Below are 22,877 nucleotides of genomic sequence, written 5' to 3' on the forward strand. Positions count from 1 at the left end.
AGGTGAGATGGCTTCAAGCTCTGTCTCCTTATGGGTCCCCATGTTGTTGCTGAGGCTCGGACTCTGTATGGTTGGTGAGGTATCTCTAGTCCCCTCACCGGCAGGTTTAGCAGATCAATAAATGGACATCTACTCTAGGGACCTGTTCCCCGTGCGTGCCTAGTCACCGGCAGTCCCCGTACTCAACTGCCTCTCTTCAGGTGTCTTTCTGACTGACTCACTGGTAACCGTTCTCCCCCGCTAACGGCTACTCCACGTCCAGGGTCTGACTAGCGCGTGTGTGCGTCTGCGTCTCCTAGCAACCGCGTTCACTGCTACCAGACTGGCTCACTCCACTCCTTTCCTGACAGCCTCTGCACTTTAGCTTTCAGCCCCTCCACTACACCCCTTAACAAGAATTGAAGGCTAGTCTCCTCTAAAGGCTACCCAAGGGTCCCATCTAATGGTGTGGGAGACCTGGTTGCTATGTGTCTATGCGTACACACCTCATTCTGGCCTTTGGAATCACCTGGAAGCACTGTCCCAGCATGGGTGCAGTACTCGGTGGTGCCTGACTAGGTCAGGGGCGCCACATTTGCAGCACTTAGAGCTTTTTTTGCACCTCTATGGATTTTCTGAGCTCCCACTCCTCATTACTTTTCATTATGCCGACGCCTCTATGGATTTTCTGAGCTCCCACTCCTCATTACTTTCCATTATGCCTCTGGTCCTGAGGCTTTCCATATGCTGCGTTATATATAATACCCTACACTAATATTCTGTAGTCACAGTGAAGGGTGATAGTGAATCATGGTGGTAGAGCATGGAGAGGAGAGCTGGTAACTGCATGGAGGTTTATAGAATTAGGAGTCGGCGCTCTGCTTAATATGATATGTGACATTTGCACAGCCGAGTCCCATATCTCGTCTCCTCCTGATTTCATTACCTGCAGGAGACATAATTATCTGCCTAAACTATTTCCTATTGTAATTATAGGTATAAAACAAGGTGATTGGACGACGACGGGGCCTATAAATATTGCACAGCAGTTTATTAAATTATTATGCTTTACTTGTTAGATAGAATATATAGCGGCTTTCTCAGGCTGTAGTCATGAATTGTTAAAGGTGATTAGACGGTAACATGTAGAGTTCTGTTGAAGGACATTTTTGCCATAGACTGGTGTACACATAAAGGTTTTTCTGGTAGGTAAAACACGCTTTGAGCCTTTTTAAAAAAAAGTTTTAAAATTTTGACATTACTTCCACCTCCACTAGGGGGAGCTCCTTGCATTTGGATTTACTATTGAGTTTGTGAGCTCCCTCTAGTGACGGTTTTAGGCAACAGAATTTTAAATTATGAAATATCTGTCTCCACTAGGGGGAGCTCACTGCATTTGGGTTCACTATTGATTTTGGAGCTCCTTCTAGTGATGGTTTCAGGCAGGAGAATTTTAAAATGTGAAATATCTGCCTCCACTAGAGGGAGCTCATTGCATTTGTGTTTAATATTGAGATTGTGAGCTCCCTCTAGTGATGGTTTTAGGCAATATAATTTTAAATTGGGAAATATCTGCCTCTAGGGGAGCTAACTGCCTTTGTGTTTAATATAGAGGTTGTGAGCTCCCTCTAGTGATGGTTTCAGGCAACAGAATTTTAAATTGTAAAATTATATATGCCTCCACTAGAGGGAGCTCACTGCATTTGGGTTTAATATAGAGATTGTGAGCTCCTTCTAGCGATGGTTTAAGGCAACAGAATTTTAAATTGTGAAATATCTGCCTCCATTAGAGGGAGCTCCTTGCATTTGTATTTGATATAGAGTTTGTGAGGTCCCTCTAGTGATGGTTTTAGGCAACAGAATTTTACATTACAAAATATCTGCCTCCACTAGGGGGAGCTCACTGCATTTGGGTTTAATATTGAGATGGTGAGCTCCCTCTAGTGATGGTTTCAGGCAACATAATTTTAATTTGTGAAATTATATCTGCTTCCCCTAGGGGGAGCTCATTGCATTTGTGTTTAATGTAGAATTTGTGAGCTCCCTCTAATGATGGTTTTAGGCAACAGAATTTTAACTTGTGAAATATCTGCCTCCACTAGGGGGAGCTCACTGCATTGCATTTGTGTTTAATATAGTTTGTGAGCTCTCCTAGTGATGGTTTCAGGCAACAGAATTTAAAATTGTGAAATGATATCTGCCTCCACTAGGGGGAGCACATTGCATTTGAGTTTCATATTGAGATTGTGAGCTCTCTCTAGTGGTGGTTTCAGGCAGCATAATTTTAAATTGGGAAATGATATCTGCCACCATTAGAGGAAGTTAACTGCCTATGGTGTTGTGAATACTGTCTGGTGGAGTTCCCTGCTGTGGTCGCTGAGGTTAGTGGTTAGATTCTGTTCCGCAGTTCTACACACCTGGTTTGCAGCTCAAACCTTGATTTTGGATATAGGTGTGTGCTGGCTGTTTATCTCTGCCAGTTGTCTGAAATTCCAGAGACTATAGGAGTCTGTCTCTTGTTCTCCTGGCTTCCCTGCTACCAAGCTAAACTAAGTTCATGGTTTTGTTTCATACTTTTTGTGTGTTATTTGCTTATTGCTTCTGTGAATTTTCTCTGAAGGTTTTTTATTGTATCCTGTTTTGTTTGTGCCTTCAGATAACGAAGATTTATCTTCCTAGTCAGTCTTTGCTATTTAGTTTAGCAAGGGTTAGTTAGCAGGGTAATTGCTAGTTTTTTCCTACAATTTTACCAGAGTCTTGTATGGATTGTGAACGTGCGATTATTAGATTACTCCTCCTTTTTGCACATTCCGTGTAGGAAGTTTTGATAGGGTTTTTCATACCGACCGCAAGAGTTCCCTATCCTGTATTTTGTATTTAGTATAGTGTGGCCTCTCTTTGCTTCATCTTGCTCTTACAGTGTATGTCTTTTCATCTTTGATCACAGTCAGTACATGTGGGAGGCTGCCTATTTTCTTTGGGGAAATCTGTTCTGAGGCAAGATAGTTTTTGTTTTCACTTTCTGCCTTGTAGGTTATGTAGTCCTCCGGCTGGGTTTGAGGCATCAAGGATTGTCAGGTATGCTGCCCGGCTACTTCTAGTGTGGTGTTAAGTTCAGGGCTTGCGGTCGGTACGTTATTACCTACGACTCTGGTGGATCGTGCTCATTGTAGTCATTGAGCATTGGATCATAACACTATGAGTTTAATGTTGAGTTTCTGAGCTCCCCCTAGTGGTAGCTGTAGGCACCATTATTTTAAATTGTGAAATTATATCTGCATCCACTAGAGAGAGTTCACTGAACATTTATTTATTTATTTTACTCACTTCTATAGTGCTATTAATTCCACAGTGCCATACAGACGTGATCATCATATAGACATAATATTGAGTTTGTGATCTCATCCTATGGTAACACAACTGAATACTGACTGCTTAAACCATGGCAATCCGCTAACTATTACTACCCATATACCTAATTTGGACCTTTGTGCTCCATAAGGTGGGTGTCCAAGTTGGAACCCCCTATACTGTGAACCAAACAACATTGCCAATCCTGGCAGATTAATTCTGACCAATACGAGTGTCCATTGATTTGTTTTGCCATCATGTAATACTACATCTCACCTGCCGACTGTCATGTGTATGTCTCACTCTGGGGAGATCGATGGCGAGTCTGGGACCAGAAAGTCCCAACGCTTTATTGTTCATGGGTCTAAAACTGGTATTTGAATATACCTATTTTCTTTTAGTGCTGCAGAGGTTAAGAAATCTTTCCTATCTATTCTTTGTAGCCTTAATCTCAAGTGCAGCTCTTTTGTGACCACTCCCCTTCTCTATAAAAAGTCACATGTCTTACCATCTGATGCCGGTTATAGATTATCATTCTATTGCTGACCAAACTCTGGAAGAAGCTGAGGAGTCATGAATGTTGCAGCTGGGGTTTTTTCCTTTATTAAAGAAATTTGGAGTGTTTTCCTTTTTGTACCTTTTTCCCTCTCTGTCTCACATTCCTTGTGTTGTATTACTACAGTGGTGAGACTAGTGCTCCCACCTGCCTTCTCACTAGCCAGGGTACGTTCAAGGCAAGCGAGGGCCTAGGCACGTGATGGCGACGGGGGGGAAGGACCTGTATTGGGACATTGGGAAGCTTAGGGTACAGACTGAAGTGAGTTGCGGAGGTGTCCCTTCTCCCTATTGCCAGGGGCTTCCTTCTATACCATCCTCATTGTCACCTTTGTGTTGTATGCTCTGGCATAACAAAGAGGTTGCTACAGGGAAATTGAGCTGATGCAGCCAGAAACTGGAGAAACCAAATCGATTCCTTGTGTTGTATTACTACAGTGGTGAGACTAGTGCTCCCACCTGCCTTCTCACTAGCCAGGGTACGTTCAAGGCAAGCAAGGGCCTAGGCACGTGATGGCGATGGGGGGAAGGACCTGTATAGGGACGTTGGGAAGCTTAGGGTACAGATTGAAGTGAGTTGCAGGAGGTGTTCCTTCTCCCTATTGCCAGGGCCTTCCTTCAATACCATCCTCATTGTCACCTTTGTGTTGTACTGCACGCTGAGTGTCTGTATGCTCTGGCATGATAAAGAGGTTGCTACAGGGAAATTGAGCTGATACAGCCAGAAACTGGAGAAACCAAATCGATTCCTTGTGTTGTATTATTACAGTGGTGAGACTAGTGCTCCCACTGGCCTTCTCACTAGCTAGGGTAAGTTCAGTGCAAGTGAGGGCCTAGGCATATGATAGTGACGGGGGGAAGCATCTGTATAGGGACATTGGAAAGCTTAGGGTACAGACTGATGTGAGTTGCAGGAAGTTTCCCCTCTCCCTATCGCCTTCCGTCAATACCATCTTCATTGTCACTGTTGAGTTGTGCTGTACGCTCAGCTGAGGTCACTACGGGGCAAGTGCGCTGATACTGGCAGAAATTAGAGAAACCAAATCCATGGCCGGCCAATACATTCTAGGCAGGGATTGAGCAGATTTTCCATTTATAACATGTGCATTAATTTTATTATTAAAGCCGTTGTACACTACTATAGTATGTAACCACATTTCATGCCTCATATGAAATATGGAGTCACCTGCTGTGCTGGATGAAATGAAAAATGATACTTCCACTTTTACGACATCTCTGCTGTATCATGACTTGTGTTTCCGCTGACTTCAGGACTTTTATAATAATTTGATGATTTTTTTATTTTCTCGCTTTCTTAGAAAGAATAAGAGAACACACGAACCTTGGAGCTCCAGTTTGCAAATTTCACGGTAAGCGGAACTGTAAGGTTCATAATGTAAGGAGGATGCTTGATCTGCCACATCTCCTATTCTTGCTCCTTTTTTTTTTCCTTTTTGTTGGTGTTTTTCATCCTTTTTTTTTAATTCTTGCTTTACTTTTCTTATAATTTGAATTTAGTTTTATTTAATTAATTATTAATTAATTATTAATTATTTAATTTAAATATAATTTTGAATTTAAAGTCTATTTTATGTATTCTACCTTTTTTTTGCCAGTTTGGCTGATTGATTGATTTAGTTATTTATTTAAAATTATTTAATTTAAATATAATTTAAATATAATTTTTAATTATATATATATTTATGAATATATAAATTTTATATATACATATAAATATATATATATATATATATATATATATAAAAATTATATTTAAATTAAATAATTTAGTTATTTATTTAAAATTATTTAATTTAAATATAATTTAAATATAATTTTGAATTATATATAAATATATATGAATATATAAAATTATTTTATTTAATAATAATAATAATAATAATAATAATAATATAATTACTTAATTTAAATATAATTTAAATATAATTTTGAATTTAAAGTCAATTTTATGTATTCTACTTTTTTTTTTTTGCCAGTTTGGCTGATGGATTGATTTAGTTATTTACTTACTTTTTAAAAAGCCTCTAAATTTTTGAACAAATGTACTCCAGCCCCTCCCCCGCCCCCCAAGTGATTTCATGTCAGCCTTAATTTTAGAAAATTTTGCAGTACGTATGTGCAACTTTTTGTGCCAAAAGACGCAACACAGGTTAAAGAAGGGAAAAAAAATAATAATTTGATTTTTCACAAAATTCAGGAACTACGTGCACCGCTTGGACAAATTTGGTACAAAAGATGTCAACAAACAAAAAAAAAAAGTGATTTAAAGGGAACCTGTCAGGTCCAATATGCACCCAAATCCAGGAGCAGTTCTGGGTGCATATTACTAATCCCTGCCTAACTGTCCCTGTATACACTAGCATAGATAAAGAGATCTTTAGAAAAAGTATTTCTAAAGAACCTTTATGATATGCTAATGAACGCAGAGACTAGTCTCAGGGGTGTTGGTTCCCTTGGCTAGTCGGCCCCCTTAGCTTGTAAGGAAACCCTTGTGGGCGTTCTAAAATGCTAATGAATGTGCAGTGATAAAACTAGAAAAAGAAGCATTTATAGGGTTTTACCAGATAAACAGCGGAGTAATGTATAAAAGTATACTCTCACCTAGTGTGGTTGTGAGGGTCACAACTACCATAGATAGCATGAGATATTGGCGGCTGCCGCACCCCCACGTGGATCAGTCTTCAAAGGGGGGGAGGAGAAGGGGTTAACGCCGCACATTCGCCAGAAATCATATAGAGTTGTTGACTAAATAATAAATCTTTTATTCCATACGTCTACGCGTTTCGAGGTATGAAACCTCTTCCTCAGGACCAGAATATCAACCTGTGGACATATATTGGAATATACAATGAAAAATGCTACTTGCTAATTTGAACATGTGAATAATGAATTGCATACCTGCCATGAATATTAGGAAAAAGGAGATATTTAGCAATCGCATTGATCAATGTAACTGAGCCCCAAGGCCTCGTCAAGGCATATCTCTATATTGGGGTCCCTAGCTCTGTGACCCTAACTGTGTGTCATCTCATTGCAATTAAAAACTGCTATGGGTGGAGAGGGGTAACTAAGGACTTTCTTATATAGGAGATGGAAAAAACATGGCCGAAAGGGGCGGAGCTGTGTTCACATTCAGAAAAAAACTACATATAACTGAATAGGATAACTGAAGTGAGCACTAATATATATATTATGAGTGCAAGCCAAAAATTACATACTATATACGGATAAGGCTGCACATCAAACTTAGATAATAGTATAATGCCTCAAGCATATGGACAAATATTGGAATATACAATGAAAAATGCTACTTGCTAATTTGAACATGTGAATAATGAATTGCATACCTGCCATGAATATTAGGAAAAAGGAGATATTTAGCAATCGCATTGATCAATGTAACTGAGCCCCAATGTTCAAATTAGCAAGTAGCATTTTTCATTGTATATTCCAATATTTGTCCATATGCTTGAGGCATTATACTATTATTTAAGTTTGATGTGCAGCCTTATCCGTATATAGTATGTAATTTTTGGCTTGCACTCATAATATATATATTAGTGCTCACTTCAGTTATCCTATTCAGAATATCAACCTGGTCCTGGTTGATATTCTGGTCCTGAGGAAGAGGCTTCATACCTCGAAACGCGTAGACCTATGGAATAAAAGATTTATTCAACAATTCTATATGATTTCTGGCGAATGCGCGGCGTTAACCCCTTCTCCTCTCCTGCTTTGAAGAATGAATGCGCAGCGTCAGAGGATGGTCGCGCTCACCTTGGCTGCCATTGTGCCCGTCTCTGGATTCCGGTCATGCGCACTAAACCAGTTTTAGGCCTGGACGTGTACACCCAGCTTCATAGTGCACATGACCAAAAGTCTGGGGATCATGCGCACTGAGCTGAAATCCAGCGTTGGGGCGGTGGCATCATCGTCTGACGCTGCGCATTCATTAGCATGTTAGGACGCCCACAAGGGCGTGCTTACATGCCAAGGGGGCTGACTAGCCAAGGGAATTCACGCCCAGGGGACTAGTTACTGGCCTTGTTAGCATATTATAAAGGATTTTTAGAAATACTTTTCTAAAGATCTCTGTATCTATGCTAGTGTATACAGGGACAGGGATTAGCAATATACACCCAGAACTGCTCGTGGTCCTGGGTGCATACAGTTAGGTCCAGAAATATTTGGACAGTGACACAAGTTTTATTATTTTAGCTGTCTACAAAAACATGTTCAGAAATACAATTATATATATATAATATGGGCTGAAAGTGCACACTCCCAGCTGCAATATGAGAGTTTTCACATCCAAATCGGAGAAAGGGTTTAGGAATCATAGCTCTGTAATGCATAGCCTCCTCTTTTTCAAGGGACCAAAAGTAATTGGACAAGGGACTCTAAGGGCTGCAATTAACTCTGAAGGCGTCTCCCTCGTTAACCTGTAATCAATGAAGTAGTTAAAAGGTCTGGGGTTGATTACAGGTGTGTGGTTTTGCATTTGGAAGCTGTTGCTGTGACCAGACAACATGCGGTCTAAGGAGCTCTCAATTGAGGGGAAGCAAAACATCCTGAGGCTGAAAAAAAAGAAAAAATCCATCAGAGAGATAGCAGACATGCTTGGAGTAGCAAAATCAACAGTCGGGTACATTCTGAGAAAAAAGGAATTGACTGGTGAGCTTGGGAACTCAAAAAGGCCTGGGCGTCCACGGATGACAACAGTGGTGGATGATCGCCGCATACTTTCTTTGGTGAAGAAGAACCCGTTCACAACATCAACTGAAGTCCAGAACACTCTCAGTGAAGTAGGTGTATCTGTCTCTAAGTCAACAGTAAAGAGAAGACTCCATGAAAGTAAATACAAAGGGTTCACATCTAGATGCAAACCATTCATCAATTCCAAAAATAGACCGGCCAGAGTTAAATTTGCTGAAAAACACCTCATGAAGCCAGCTCAGTTCTGGAAAAGTATTCTATGGACAGATGAGACAAAGATCAACCTGTACCAGAATGATGGGAAGAAAAAGGTTTGGAGAAGAAAGGGAACGGCACATGATCCAAGGCACACCACATCCTCTGTAAAACATGGTGGAGGCAACGTGATGGCATGGGCATGCATGGCTTTCAATGGCACTGGGTCACTTGTGTTTATTGATGACATAACAGCAGACAAGAGTAGCCGGATGAATTCTGAAGTGTACCGGGATATACTTTCAGCCCAGATTCAGCCACATGCCGCAAAGTTGATCGGACGGCGCTTCATAGTACAGATGGACAATGACCCCAAGCATACAGCCAAAGCTACCCAGGAGTTCATGAGTGCAAAAAAGTGGAACATTCTGCAATGGCCAAGTCAATCACCAGATCTTAACCCAATTGAGCATGTATTTCAGTTGCTCAAATCCAGACTTAAGATGGAAAGACCCACAAACAAGCAAAACCTGAAGGCTGCGGCTGTAAAGGCCTGGCAAAGCATTAAGAAGGAGGAAACCCAGCGTTTGGTGATGTCCATGGGTTCCAGACTTAAGGCAGTGATTGCCTCCAAAGGATTCGCAACAAAATATTGAAAATAAAAATATTTTGTTTGGGTTTGGTTTATTTGTCCAATTACTTTTGACCTCCTAAAATGTGGAGTGTTTGTAAAGAAATGTGACAATTCCTACAATTTCTATCAGATATTTTTGTTCAAACCTTCAAATTAAACGTTACAATCTGCACTTGAATTCTGTTGTAGAGGTTTCATTTCAAATCCAATGTGGTGGCATGCAGAGCCCAACTCGCCAAAATTGTGTCACTGTCCAAATATTTCTGGACCTAACTGTATTGGACCCTTTAACACCCCCCTTCCATGCATTAATACTATATCGGGTCCTAAGATTTAGGCTGGCCACACCCTGTCAATATGTCACAGCCACTGGGAATTGTTAAAGGGGTCTTCCAGGACATGGGGTGGGGTACTGGCTTAATGCACCTTTTTTTCCTGTAGAAGCAGCACCACTCTTGTCTACAGGCTGATCTCTTGAAACACACAAGGAAACGTTTTTTTAAAACTTTCTCACTTGTTAATTGTAAGATGAGACAAAATAGGATCAAAGAAAATGAGATGACGAAATTACAGGAATAATGTTTTATGCTTTTTTTTATGCTTAGTTTTTCTTTTGGACCCCAGGGAGATAAAATACATATTTTAGAAAACAACATATTGGTACCATGGTAACAAGTTATTTAAATTTTCTGTACAAAGAAGTTTGAATAAAACGTGTACTTTTAGGCAACTTCCTCATTTGATCAATAATATGATAAATCAGAAAACTGCTAATGACATTATTTAAAGATTATGTTGTCTTTTTCTCTGTGCTGGCCACTAGGTGTCGCTAGTAACAGAGACCCCAACATGGAAGTGGGGTGGATCTTTGTCTCTCTACAGGAAGTGGGGCGGGTCTTTGTCTCTACAGGAAGTGGGGCGGGTCTTTGTCTCTACAGGAAGTGGGGCGGGTCTTTGTCTCTACAGGAAGTGGGGCGGGTCTTTGTCTCTACAGGAAGTGGGGCGGGTCTTTGTCTTTACAGGAAATGGGGCGGTTTTTGTATCTCTACAGGAAGTGGGGCGGGTCTTTGTCTTTACAGGAAGTGGGGGCGGGTCTTTGTCTCTACAGGAAGTGGGGCAGTTTTTGTATCTCTACAGGAAGTGGGGCGGTTTTTGTCTCTTCAGGAAGTGGGGGCGGGTCTTTGTCTCTACAGGAAGTGGGGCAGTTTTTGTATCTCTACAGGAAGTGGGGCGGTTTTTGTCTCTTCAGGAAGTGGGGGCGGGTTTTGTATCTCTACAGGAAGTGAGGTGGGTCTTTGTCTCTCAAAAGGAAGTGGGGGTGGGTTTTTTATCTTTCTACAGGAAATGGGGGTCACTCTTTGTTTTTCTACAGAAAGTAGGGCAGGTCTTTGTTTCTCTATAGGAAGTGGGGACAGGTCTCTGTGTCTATAGGAATAGTGGTCAGGTCTTTGTCTTTCTATAGGAGGTGGAGACGGGTCTTTTTCACTCTATAGGAAGTGGGGTGGGTCTTGGTCTCTCTACAGGAAGTGGGGGCGGCTTTTGTATCTCTACAGGAAGTGGGGTGAGTCTTTGTCTCTACAGGAAGTGGGGGCGGGTTTTTTTCTCGCTACAGGAAGTGGGAGTGGTTCTTTGTCTCTCTGCAGGAAGTGGGGTGGGTTTTTGTGTCTACAGGAAGAGGGGTTTTGTCTCTACAGGAAGTGGGTGCAGGTCTTTGTCTCTTTACAGTAAGTGGGTCTTTGTCTCTCTATAGGAAGAGAGGTGGTCCTTGTCTCTCAGTGGAAAGTAGGGGCAGGTCATTCTGTCTTTACAAGAAGAAGAATCAGATTTGTATCTCTTAAAGGGAATGTGTCAGCAAGTTTTTGCTACCTCACCTAAGAGCAGCACAATCAAAGCATTTAGATTTAGCCATGTAGCAGAGCTGAGTGAACTGTCCCATACTCACCAGGCTCTCAATGGAGATTGTACATTAACATTGAGGTGTCAATCAGAGGAGTAGGCGTGCTGGACTACCCTGCATGTGAGTTTGTAGTCCTGCAATGATAAGGGTCCTGCTGCTTAAACAAACATAGCAAGTAAACAAAAGATCAGACCTTAACAAGACAGACTTTCCTGAATTCTATGTTTTAACCTTTGCAGCATGCTGTCTTCAGCTTACATAGGAAAAACCTGCTAACGGATTCCCATTAACAGTAATTGGTGGACTTTGTGTCTCTACAGGAAGTTGGAACAATTTTTTTTGAGTTTACAGGAAGTGTAGGCAGGTCTTTTCCTATCCAGAGGAAGTAAGGTTGATTTTTTTCCCTCTGCTTCCACTCTTCTGTTTTTCAAAGTGCATAGAGGCATAGAGAAATGGGCACAGCTGGCACTCCCATAGACAGTAACAAGCACAATGCATTCTGGGAAGTGAGGAAAATTAAGTCCCAGCACCTATAGTGCTGACAGAATGCTAATGCTTCAAAACCGCTTTTTTAAGAAGATTAGATGACAGGTTGCAAAGCATTAGAATCATTGTGGTTCCTGGACATATTAGACTGATATAAGCTCCAAAATCAGGGTTTTTTTTTGTGGGGAATGAGGTCACCAACACCATATTTTAAAACATGTTTTGTATCTTCTTTAAATGATTAAATTCTGTCTTCCTGTAGTGACCACTAGAGGGAGCATACTCTATGGAAAAGCAATATGCTCATTAGCTCCCCCTAGTGGTCACCGCAGCTTTATTTTACGGGCTTTAGATTTAATTTTGGAACTAAATGGCTTATTTTCTATTGAAAAACGCTTCTCATAAGAGATGATTAGTATTTTGAACATGACTCCACCGCGATCGCTTCCCCGAGTGTTATGTTAATGATCTGACATTATAACGTGTATATCTAGTAGTAAATGTCACAGACCTATCTCGGAGTTTCGCTTACATTTGTAGCTGTTCGCATACCTTGCATGCAGAATAAGCCACTGTCACAATGGGAGCTGTGTCTGCGCTTTGTGTCTGCTGGGCTGTCATATCAGGACTCGGTGTGTGACACATCGTCTGTGAGGCTTCTACGGGGGAAAATGACAAGTCAACAGCTCCATCTGCAGACCTCTCCGAACCGTGCCTACAACGGCTCTATGGATTAGGATGTGTTGTCTGCAGATTATAGGGAATTTATACCTCATAAAGGAACACTACCAACAGAAAGAGAGCATAAAATTAAAGATATACTGTATCTCTGCTCTTTCCCCCTTAATTGAGTCTCTTTTTTGTTTTTTGGGTTTTTTTCTATTAAAATTAAAACTGAGAAATGTATAAAAATAATATTTTCTGTGGCTAGGGAGCCCAACAGCCAGTGACAAGGCGTATCCCTTTAATTCAGTTTTCTGTATGTGGTTGTAAGAAAACTGACTGCAGCAGGAGCCTCACCCCTCTGACTGGCTATATCGGAATCATGTACCTCCTGCATTACTGCTATAGCAACTGTTACAAATTAGCTACTTAGGGCAGATATTGGCCAATTCATGAGAGCTCAACAGCCAGTGACGAGGCGTATCCCTTGTAGTCGGTGTTCTATGTGTGATTATATGAAAACTGACTGCAGCAGGAGCCTCCCCCCTCTGCTGTGTTTGCAGTAGGAGGGGAGTTTAATAAGCCACACCTCCTAGGCTAAAGGGGTGGGCCTCTAGTTAACCACCTGCTGAGGATAGCAATCATGAGAGCCCAATGGCCAGGGACAAGGCGTATCCCTTTTATTCAGTGTTCGGTGTGTGGTTGTAAGAAAACAGACTGCAGTGGGTTTTCAGTTAACCACCTGCTGAGGATGTAATTGTTTAGTGGGGGATTAATCATTTTGTTTTCTGCTGGATTTCTACCTGACTGGCTATATTGGGATCATGTACCTCCTGCATTACTGCTATAGAAATTGTTAAAAATTAGCTACTTAGGGCAGATATTGCCCAATTCATGATCTCAACAGCCAGTGACAAGGCGTATCCCTTTTATTCAGTGTTCTGTGTGTGGTTGTAAGAAAAGTGACTGCAGCAGGAGCCTCCCCCCTCTGCTGTGTCTGCAGTAGGAGGAGAGATTAATAAGCCACACCTCCTAGACTAAAGGGGTGGGCCTCTAGTTAACCACCTGCTGAGGATAGCATTAATCATGAGAGCCCAATGCCAGGGACAAGGCATATCCCATCAATTCAGTTTTCTGTATGTGGTTGTAAGAAAAGTGACTGCAGCAGGAGCCTCCCCCTCTGCTGTGTCTGCAGTAGGAAGAGAGTTTCATAGGCCACACCTCCTAGGCTAAAGGGGTGGGTTTTCAGTTACCCCCTGCTGAGGATATAATTGATTAGTGGGGGATTAATCATTGTGTTTTCTGCTGATTTCTATATCTGGATCATTTAGACTAACAGTGGGGATAATTGTACTTCCTGCATTACTGCTATAGAAACTGTTAAAAATGTAGGTACTTAGAGCAGAAATTTGCCAATTTATGAGAGCCCAACAGCCAGTGACAAGGCGTATCCCTTCTATTCAGTGTACTGTGTGTGGTTAAAAGAAAACTGACTGCAGCAGGAGCCTCCCCCCGCTGGTGTGTCTGCAGTAGGAGGAGAGATTAATAAACCACACCTCTTAGACTAAAGGGATGGGCCTTGAGTTAACCACCTGCTGAGGATAAAATTGATCAGAAGAGCCCAACGGCCAGTGACAAGGCGTATCCCTTTTATTCAGTGTTCTGTGTGTGGTTGTAAGAAAAGTGACTGCAGCAGGAGCCTCCCCCCTCTGCTGTGTCTGCAGTAGGAGAAGAGATTAATAAGCCACACCTCCTAGACTAAAGGGGTGGGCCTCTAGTTAACCACCTGCTGAGGATAGCATTAATCATGAGAGCCCAATGCCAGGGACAAGGCATATCCCTTCAATTCAGTTTTCTGTATGTGGTTGTAAGAAAAGTGACTGCAGCAGGAGCCTCCCCCTCTGCTGTGTCTGCAGTAGGAGGAGAGTTTCATAGGCCACACCTCCTAGGCTAAAGGGGTGGGTTTTCAGTTAACCACCTGCTGAGGATATAATTGATTAGTGGGGGATTAATCATTGTGTTTTCTGCTGATTTCTATATCTGGATCATTTAGACTAACAGTGGGGATAATTGTACTTCCTGCATTGCTGCTATAGAAACTGTTAAAAACGTAGGTACTTAGAGCAGAAATTTGCCAATTTATGAGAGCCCAACAGCCAGTGACAAGGCGTATCCCTTTTATTCAGTGTACTGTGTGTGGTTAAAAGAAAACTGACTGCAGCAGGAGCCTCCCCCCTCTGGTGTGTCTGCAGTAGGAGGAGAGATTAATAAACCACACCTCCTAGACTAAAGGGATGGGCCTTGAGTTAACCACCTGCTGAGGATAGAATTGATCAGAAGAGCCCAACAGCCAGTGACAAGGCGTATACCTTTTATTCAGTGTACTGTGTGTGGTTAAAAGAAAACTGACTGCAGCGGGAGCCTCCCCCTCTGCTGTTTCTGCAGTAGGAGGAGAAATTAATAAGCCATCCTCCTAGACTAAAGGGGTGAGCCTTGAGTTAACCACCTGCTGAGGATAGAATTGATCAGCAGAGGATTACAACCTGTGTTTTCTATAGGACTGGCTATATCAGGATCATGTAGGGTAACTATTCTTCCTGCTTAATTTAAAGGAGTAATAACTTGTTGATCCATGGATGTCTGATTGCAGGCACCTGCACCGAACATCAAAACTGGAAACTTACGGCATATCCTTGTTTCCCAATGGAGTGATAGGTCAGATTCCTCATCACCGCTCCATTCATTCTTTATAGGGCAGCTCGAAAATGCCGTATAGGGAATTAATGGAGCGCAGGTCAAGCATCTTCACTGCTGCTCCATGTTCCATTCTAACGGGGATAAAAGTCACCGTTCTTCCAATTTTTGCAGATCTCTGCTGAAATCACCAATCTATATCCCATGTAAACAACCCCTTTAAATATTAATTATCAGGTTTTGTATTCCTTAAAGGGCATTTTAAAGAGGGTCTGTCACTTGTTAAAAAAATTGCACTAAATACTCTGTAACAATCCTTGTGCTCCCCTGATTCTGACGCTTTTTTCCATTTTGCGCTGCGTCGCTCCATTGCAGAGATATTCATATTTGTTTGGAGTTCACTATGTGAAATCTCTGCTTGTAGTTCAACTGGGTGTTCGTTTCTACACCATCTTCTCTGGGGGCGTATACTTACACGCCTCCATCCCAGATGCTGCCAATCACAACTCAATTGTTGACCTAGCATCAGTCTAAGATGCTGATGAGCTGTGATGGGCAGCATCTGGGAGAGGTGAAAGAAGACTCTGAAGAAACGCCCAATTGAACAGCAACGCAGAGATTTCACATATTGCTCTGCAGAAGAAACAAATGTCAATATCTCAGCAATGGAGCGACGCAGCGTAAAACGGAAAAAAAGCATAAAGTATGGAGATCAAGAATTTTCAGATGGTGTTTAGCTCAGTTTTTTTTTGAGCAAGGGACAGGTTCCTTTTAAACATGGTGATCGATAGGCAGACACTGCACCACTTCAGGTACAGAATTGATCACTAAATAAACTAATTTTTCCTTAATTTTATCACCTGAAATAGATCCCAATGAGAACTTTTTATCTGTGGATTTTCCATATGGAATCCATTCTGTCTATGCAGCTTCACCAAGCACCACTAGATGGCGCCTAAATATATGTCTATTTCCGTATTTACTGCTAATTTTGCACAGGGTCCTCTGGGGCGTGTCTTTATCTACTTTAAGCCACTCCCTCTTAGTAAATAACTCAAAAACGTGTTACCTGGTGAGAGGTCCTCTTTAAAATGTACACTGTACCAACCAAATGTATTACTTAGGATGTAACAGGAGGCAAGAAGACACTGCACCTCTTTAGGTACAGAATTGACAACTAATCACAACTAATTTTTCTTTTATTTTATCACTGGAACTAGAGCCCAATGAGAATTTTTTTATCTGAGGATTTTCCATATGGAATCTATTCTGTCTATGCAGTTTCACCAAGCACCACTAGATGGCGCCTAAAACATGTCAATTATTTAGTACTAATTTTTCACAGGACCCTCTGGGGCATGTCTTTAGCTACTTTAAGCCACACCCCCTTAGTAAATAGCCCACAAAATACACTAATTAAATTACCTCATATCTCTGGAACTGTATGGTTTTGGAAAAGGAAAAAAAAAGGAATACTCAGGGGAACTTCAGGGATAAAATAAGAGAAAAAAGTGGCCACTTGTTACCTGGTGAGAGGTCTTCTTTAAATGTACAATGTAGTAACCAATTGCTTTACTTAAGATGTAGCAGGAAGCAAAAAGACACTGTACCCCTTTAGGTAAAGAATTGACAGAAGATATTTTTTTATCATCACAACTAATTTTTCCTTAATTTTAACACAGGATCCTCTGGGGCGTGTCTTTAGATAATTTAAGCCACACCCCTTTTGTGAATAACCCCTCCAAAATGCACTAATCAAAACACCCCATAACTCTGGAATGGTATGGCGGATTTAAAAAAAGGAATACTCAGTGGAACTTCAGGAATAAAATAAGAGAAAGAACTAGCCACTTGTTACCTGGTCAGAGGTCCTCTTTAAAATTTACACTGTACCAACCAAATGCATTACTTAGGATAAATCAGGCAGACACTGCACCCTTTTAGGTAAATGATTCACAGTAGATCATTTTTTACCATCACAACTAATTTTTAACAGGCTCCTCTGGGGCGTGTCTTTAGCTACTTTAAGCCACACCCCCTTAGTTAATAACTCCCAAAATTCACTAATTAAAAGACCCCATATCTCTGAGACTGTATGGCGGATTTTAAAAAAGGAAAAAAAAGGAATACTCAGGGGAACTTGAGGGATAAAATAAGAGAAAGAACTGGCCACTTGTTACCTGGTGAGAGGTCCTCTTTAAAATGTACACAGTACCAACCAAATGTATTATTTAGGATGTAGCAGGAGGCAAGGAGACACTGCACCTCTTTAGGTACAGAATTGAGAACTAATCACAACTAATTTTTCTTTTATTTTATCACTGGAATTAGAGCCCAATGAGAACTTTTTATCTGAGGATTTTCCATATGGAATCTATTCTGTCTATGCAGCTTCACTGACCACCACTAGATGGCGCCTAAAACATATGTCAATTGTCTTCGACATCCCGTTAGCGTCTTTTATCTGAGCGTCGTTAAACGTTTGATGCTGTTACACATAAGACTCCTTCCAATTACGACCGTGGATCCTCATTCATCCCAATTAAGTTTTGGTAACAAAAAAAAAAACAATGGAAAAAAAAAACCATACTGAATTTGTAGCCTGAAAACCTCAGCATGATTTTTTTTTTCTTCTTTGTGTGTATGTCTGCAAAAATGGCAGACTGGTGCAATACATCAGTTCTGAGTTAATGAAGCAAATCACAATTCATTTAATTTGCATGCAGAATTTGCAGAGAGAAGTTTCGGGAAGATTGCCAGCTCTTGTAAACGCCTCAGCTGCCGCACGGGCCGCTCGGCTCTACTAATCATTAGATCATGAGGAATGCGCTGCGCTCCTATGTGATACAAGCATTGCACAGGCTATAATAAATTATCCATATCCTGGGATCGTCCATGTCCGCCGCGCAGAATACGGAATGTGTTCTACTGTGTTGGTAAAGCTTTGCTATTTATGGTTCCGAGTGGAGAAATTTCCCTTAGTCTTTGGCTTCTGGGTAGATTTTAGTCCGAGCGAAATATCGACCCAATATTAATGAGCTGTGATATTCCAGGGCAAAGGTCCATTGTGGCCCAAAACTCACCTCTGCGGTCATCTAGTAGTCATTGTGACCCAAAACTCACCTCTGCGATCATCTAGTAGTCATTGTGACCCAAAACTCACCTCCGTGATCATCTGGTAGTGTTTGTAGCCCACAACTCACCTCTGCGATCATCTAGTAGTCATTGTAGCCCAAAACTCACCTCTGCGATCATCTAGTAGTCATTGTGGCCCAAAACTCACCTCTGCGATCATCTAGTAGTCATTGTAGCCCAAAACTCACCTCTGCGATCATCTAGTAGTGATTGTAGCCCAAAACTCACCTCTGGGATCATCTAGTAGTCATTGTGGCCCAAAACTCACCTCTGCGATCATCTAGTAGTCATTGTGGCCCAAAACTCACCTCTGCGATCATCTAGTAGTGTTTGTAGCCCACAACTCACCTCTGCGATCCTTTAGTAGTCATTGTAGCCCACAACTCACCTCTGCGATCATCTAGTAGTCATTGTGGCCCAAAACTCACCTCTGCAAACATCTAGTAGTCATTGTGGCCCAAAACTCACCTCTGTGATCATCTAGTAGTCATTGTGGCCCAAAACTCACCTCTGCGATCATCTAGTAGTCATTGTAGCCCAAAACTCACCTCTGCGATCATCTAGTAGTCATTGTAGCCCACAACTCACCTCTGCGATCATCTAGTAGTCATTGTAGCCCAAAACTCACCTCTGCGATCATCTAGTAGTCATTGTGCCCCAAAAGTCACCTCTGCGATCATCTAGTAGTCATTGTGGCCCAAAACTCACCTCTGCGATCATCTAGTAGTCATTGTGGCCCAAAACTCACCTCTGTGATCATCTAGTAGTCATTGTGGCCCAAAACTCACCTCTGTGATCATCTACTAGTCATTGTGGCCCAAAGCTCATCTCTGCGATCATCTAGTAGTCATTGTGGCCCAAAACTCACCTCTGTGATCATCTAGTAGTCATTGTAGCCCACAACTCCCCTCTGCGATCATCTAGTAGTCATTGTGACCCAAAACTCACCTCCGTGATCATATAGTAGTCATTGTGGCCCAAAACTCACCTCTGTGATCATCTGGTAGTCATTGTAGCCCAAAACTCACCTCTGCGATCATCTAGTAGTCATTGTGGCCCAAAACTCACCTCTGCGATCATCTAGTAGTCATTGTAGCCCAAAACTCACCTCTGCGATCATCTAGTAGTGATTGTGACCCAAAACTCACCTCTGGGATCATCTAGTAGTCATTGTGGCCCACAACTCACCTCTGCGATCATCTAGTAGTCATTGTAGCCCAAAACTCACCTCTCCGATCATCTAGTAATCATTGTGCCCCAAAACTCACCTCTGCGATCATCTACTAGTTATTGTGGCCCAAAACTCACCTCTGCGATCATCTAATAGTCATTGTGGCCCAAAACTCACCTCTGCAAACATCTAGTAGTCATTGTGGCCCAAAACTCACCTCTGTGATCATCTAGTAGTCATTGTAGTGTGTGGAAAATGATATACAGAGGGGTAGTTTCTGGGGGGCTGCCCCTCTTTCCCAGTAATGCTCCAACCACCACCACTAAAGTTGAGTTGACAGTGACCTTTTAAATATATTTCCTCCCCTTATCTAAACTAGAAGGCTTATCATTCAGTCAGGAACTTAAAAGGTGTATCAGATTTTGTTTGTCGTGCTCCCTTCGCTTACTGTATACTATTTTTATAAGCGAGTGAACGAAAACATAATAGGACCAGATGATGGATCATATTCTATGGGATCAATAAACAAAATGTAAATGCTTTATTTAAGGGAACATTGGGGCTAAAAACAGTAAAAAGTCATATAAAAGAGCAGTATACAGACCAGTATGCTGGGGTCTAATAGCGACACAACTTTTGCTGGCAATACTTAAAGAATAGCAGACAACCGGTAGAACGCTGTATTTTCCGCTTTGGCATAAGTCATAAAAAGCCATATAAATGCCGATATAAGGTAACAAATTCCTTAAGGATCAGGGCAACTCTATATCCCCGCATGTGCCATACACTCTCTAAAAACAGACCTTTCCATACTCATCACAGCCCGGTGGGGTCGTAGAGAGGCGAATTCCCTCTTATAATAAATCCGCGACTTCGCCAATGGTATAATATAAAATCTCATTTTACAGAGAGAAGGGAATGAGTTATACTCGATGTATATATTTATATATAATATATATCTTTTTAATGTGAATCACTTTTGTACGTTGGGACGTCAAAGAGCGAGCATTCGTAGTGGAAGTAGCACATCTATTTGGACAGCTGCGTTGTAACTTTCTATCCCCTACCGGGTACAGGTCTGTATTTATGGGGGAATTGTGAACATAGTTATAGCAGATTGAGCTGTGATCTATGGATTTTGCCTGTCTATGCTTATTGACTGCTGCGAGGGCTGAACGAAGACAACGCGGATAGTCTGCGTCCACCGTACCAGCACCCTTCGACGACCACCTACCTACTGGCATCCTCATTTGATTAGTCAGTACCATCGCGGCTTGATGGTAACATGACATCACACTCCACGTGTCCGGTGGAAAACATTTTGCTCAACTCTAGCTACTCTCGGCAGCAGGTGTGTGCTTGACGGCAAGTATATGATTTTGCATACATTCCGTCATGTGCCTACTAGACGTGCTTGGCTTCATTCAATACCAGTGAATTGAGCAATGTCTAGTCAGAATGTGGCCCTAAGTATGCAGATCCAATACTTGATGTCTCTGGTGACAAACAGTTATGTGGTGTCTGGCAATAGAAGGTCACAGTGTTTGGCTGCGCAAAATGCTCCCTGACTTTCTATTGTTCCTGCTGTCAGTATTCATTGGTATAGGTAGCTTTCCTGCTGGGTTTGCATCTTTTCCCCTTTAAGACAGAGCAGTGCGCTCCTTCTATCCAGCTGCTGATTATCAGCATTCTCCATGTGCTTAAAATGCCTACAGTCTCCAATGATCCCCACCGCCTCACCACCTCCGGAGCTGCCACCTCACCACCACCGGATCTGCCGCCTCACCACCCCCGAAGCTGCCGCCTCACCGCCGCCGGAGCTGCCACCTCACCACCGGAGCTGCCGCCTCACCACCGCCGGAGCTGCGGCCTCACCACCGCCGAAGCTGAGGCCTCACCACCACCGGAGCTGCCGCCTCACCACCGCCAGAGCTGCCGCCTCACCACCCCCTGAGCTGCCGCCTCACCACCACCGGAACTGCCGCCTCACCACCCCCTGAGCTGCTGCCTCACCACCACCGGAGCTGCCTCCTCACCACCGCCGGAACTGCCCCCTCACCACCACCGGAGCTGCTTCCTCACCACCACCCCATCTACCGTTTCCTCCCCATTATCCTATAGAATGTAAGCCCGCAAGGGCACGGTCCTCTTCCCTCTGTACCAGTCTGTCTATTGTAACTTGTATATGTATTTCGTATGTAATCCCTTCTCATGTACAGCACCATGGAATCAATGGTGCTCTATAAATAAATATTATTATTATTAATAATAATAATAATAATAATGATAATGCTCCCTTCTTCCCAGGACTGGAGCTGGTGATATTATTCAGTTAATTCAAGCTCTGGTTGCAAGCAGGTGGCTTGTACTTCTCTGTGGTATCATTACTGAAACTTTCCTGAACTTCTACCTGTGTCATCTGTAGATAAGTAGTTCATGCATTGTCCCCCTTGTGTCTTCTATAGTGGTTAGTGGGGTTGATGAAGAGCTGATCCCACCCGTTCCCTATTTAGGGTCAGCACTAGGGATACCTAGGGTCAGGTATCCGGCTCAGCGCATAGGTGCGGAACCTATCTAGGGTGGTGAGGGACCCCAGGGGCCAGCAGTAGGTTTGGTCATCTCCCCCTTCCCTAGATGCAGGGCTTCCCTTTTGCCGTTCGCTTGGTACATCCATGTACCTAACGTGACATAAATTGACCGGATTTTGACATTCATGCCAATTCTTTGTGTGGATTTTCATTATGAATTTGTTTTTTCCAATGCGTAAGGTGGAATCCGCAGCATAATCTGAATGTTACAAGGAACGCTGCTTGAAAATCCATATAAAAAATATGCATTCACCATCCATTACTACCGGACCATTCTGCCGTTGACCTCCTCGAGAAGACACACAATGACATCCGCAGGATAAATGGACGTGCTACAGGTTTCATATCCGCAGAACTGGTCACATTATATTTTCCGCATTTTTGTTGCTGGTGGTGTAAAACGGGGCAAATTTTTTCCTATATCGGAATGTATGATGACCACCAACATTTGTCCATCTGTGTCCGGTGCCGTTCCACCTTTCCGCCTTACAGTGCACGAATTAAAGCACAAATACCATTTCACACTACAAACTTGAGCTCCGTGAACATAACTCGAGCTGCTGATTGATCTTTTTGGAAGTCCCTGGGTTTCTGCTCGGTTGATCTTCTATATTTTATATCATAGCTGGGTGTAGAGTTGCGGTGACATCCCCGACAATCACAGCTGCTTCACCAGGCGCTTGCCTCATCGCCGAACCATGCTTGATTACACTAGAGATGGTCACGCTAAATACTTCTTGGATTGTTTCAATTTCCGTGAGAGATTCACCCGTGTTTCGTGAACTGGGGGAG

The 22,877-nt window shown here is 42.4% G+C and overlaps 1 protein-coding gene across 1 annotated transcript in view; it reads left to right on the top strand.

The window, feature by feature from the left end:
- Window positions 1-22,877, top strand: part of TSPAN9 (tetraspanin 9) — a 634,531-nt gene that overhangs the window by 144,515 nt on the left and 467,139 nt on the right. The window contains exon 2 of the mRNA XM_075344268.1: window positions 5,205-5,255. The gene's annotated coding sequence lies outside the window, so the exon portion shown is untranslated. The remainder of the gene's footprint in view (window positions 1-5,204; window positions 5,256-22,877) is intronic.

Source organism: Anomaloglossus baeobatrachus, chromosome 4 (assembly GCF_048569485.1).
Source record: "Anomaloglossus baeobatrachus isolate aAnoBae1 chromosome 4, aAnoBae1.hap1, whole genome shotgun sequence".
NCBI lineage: Eukaryota > Metazoa > Chordata > Amphibia > Anura > Aromobatidae > Anomaloglossus > Anomaloglossus baeobatrachus.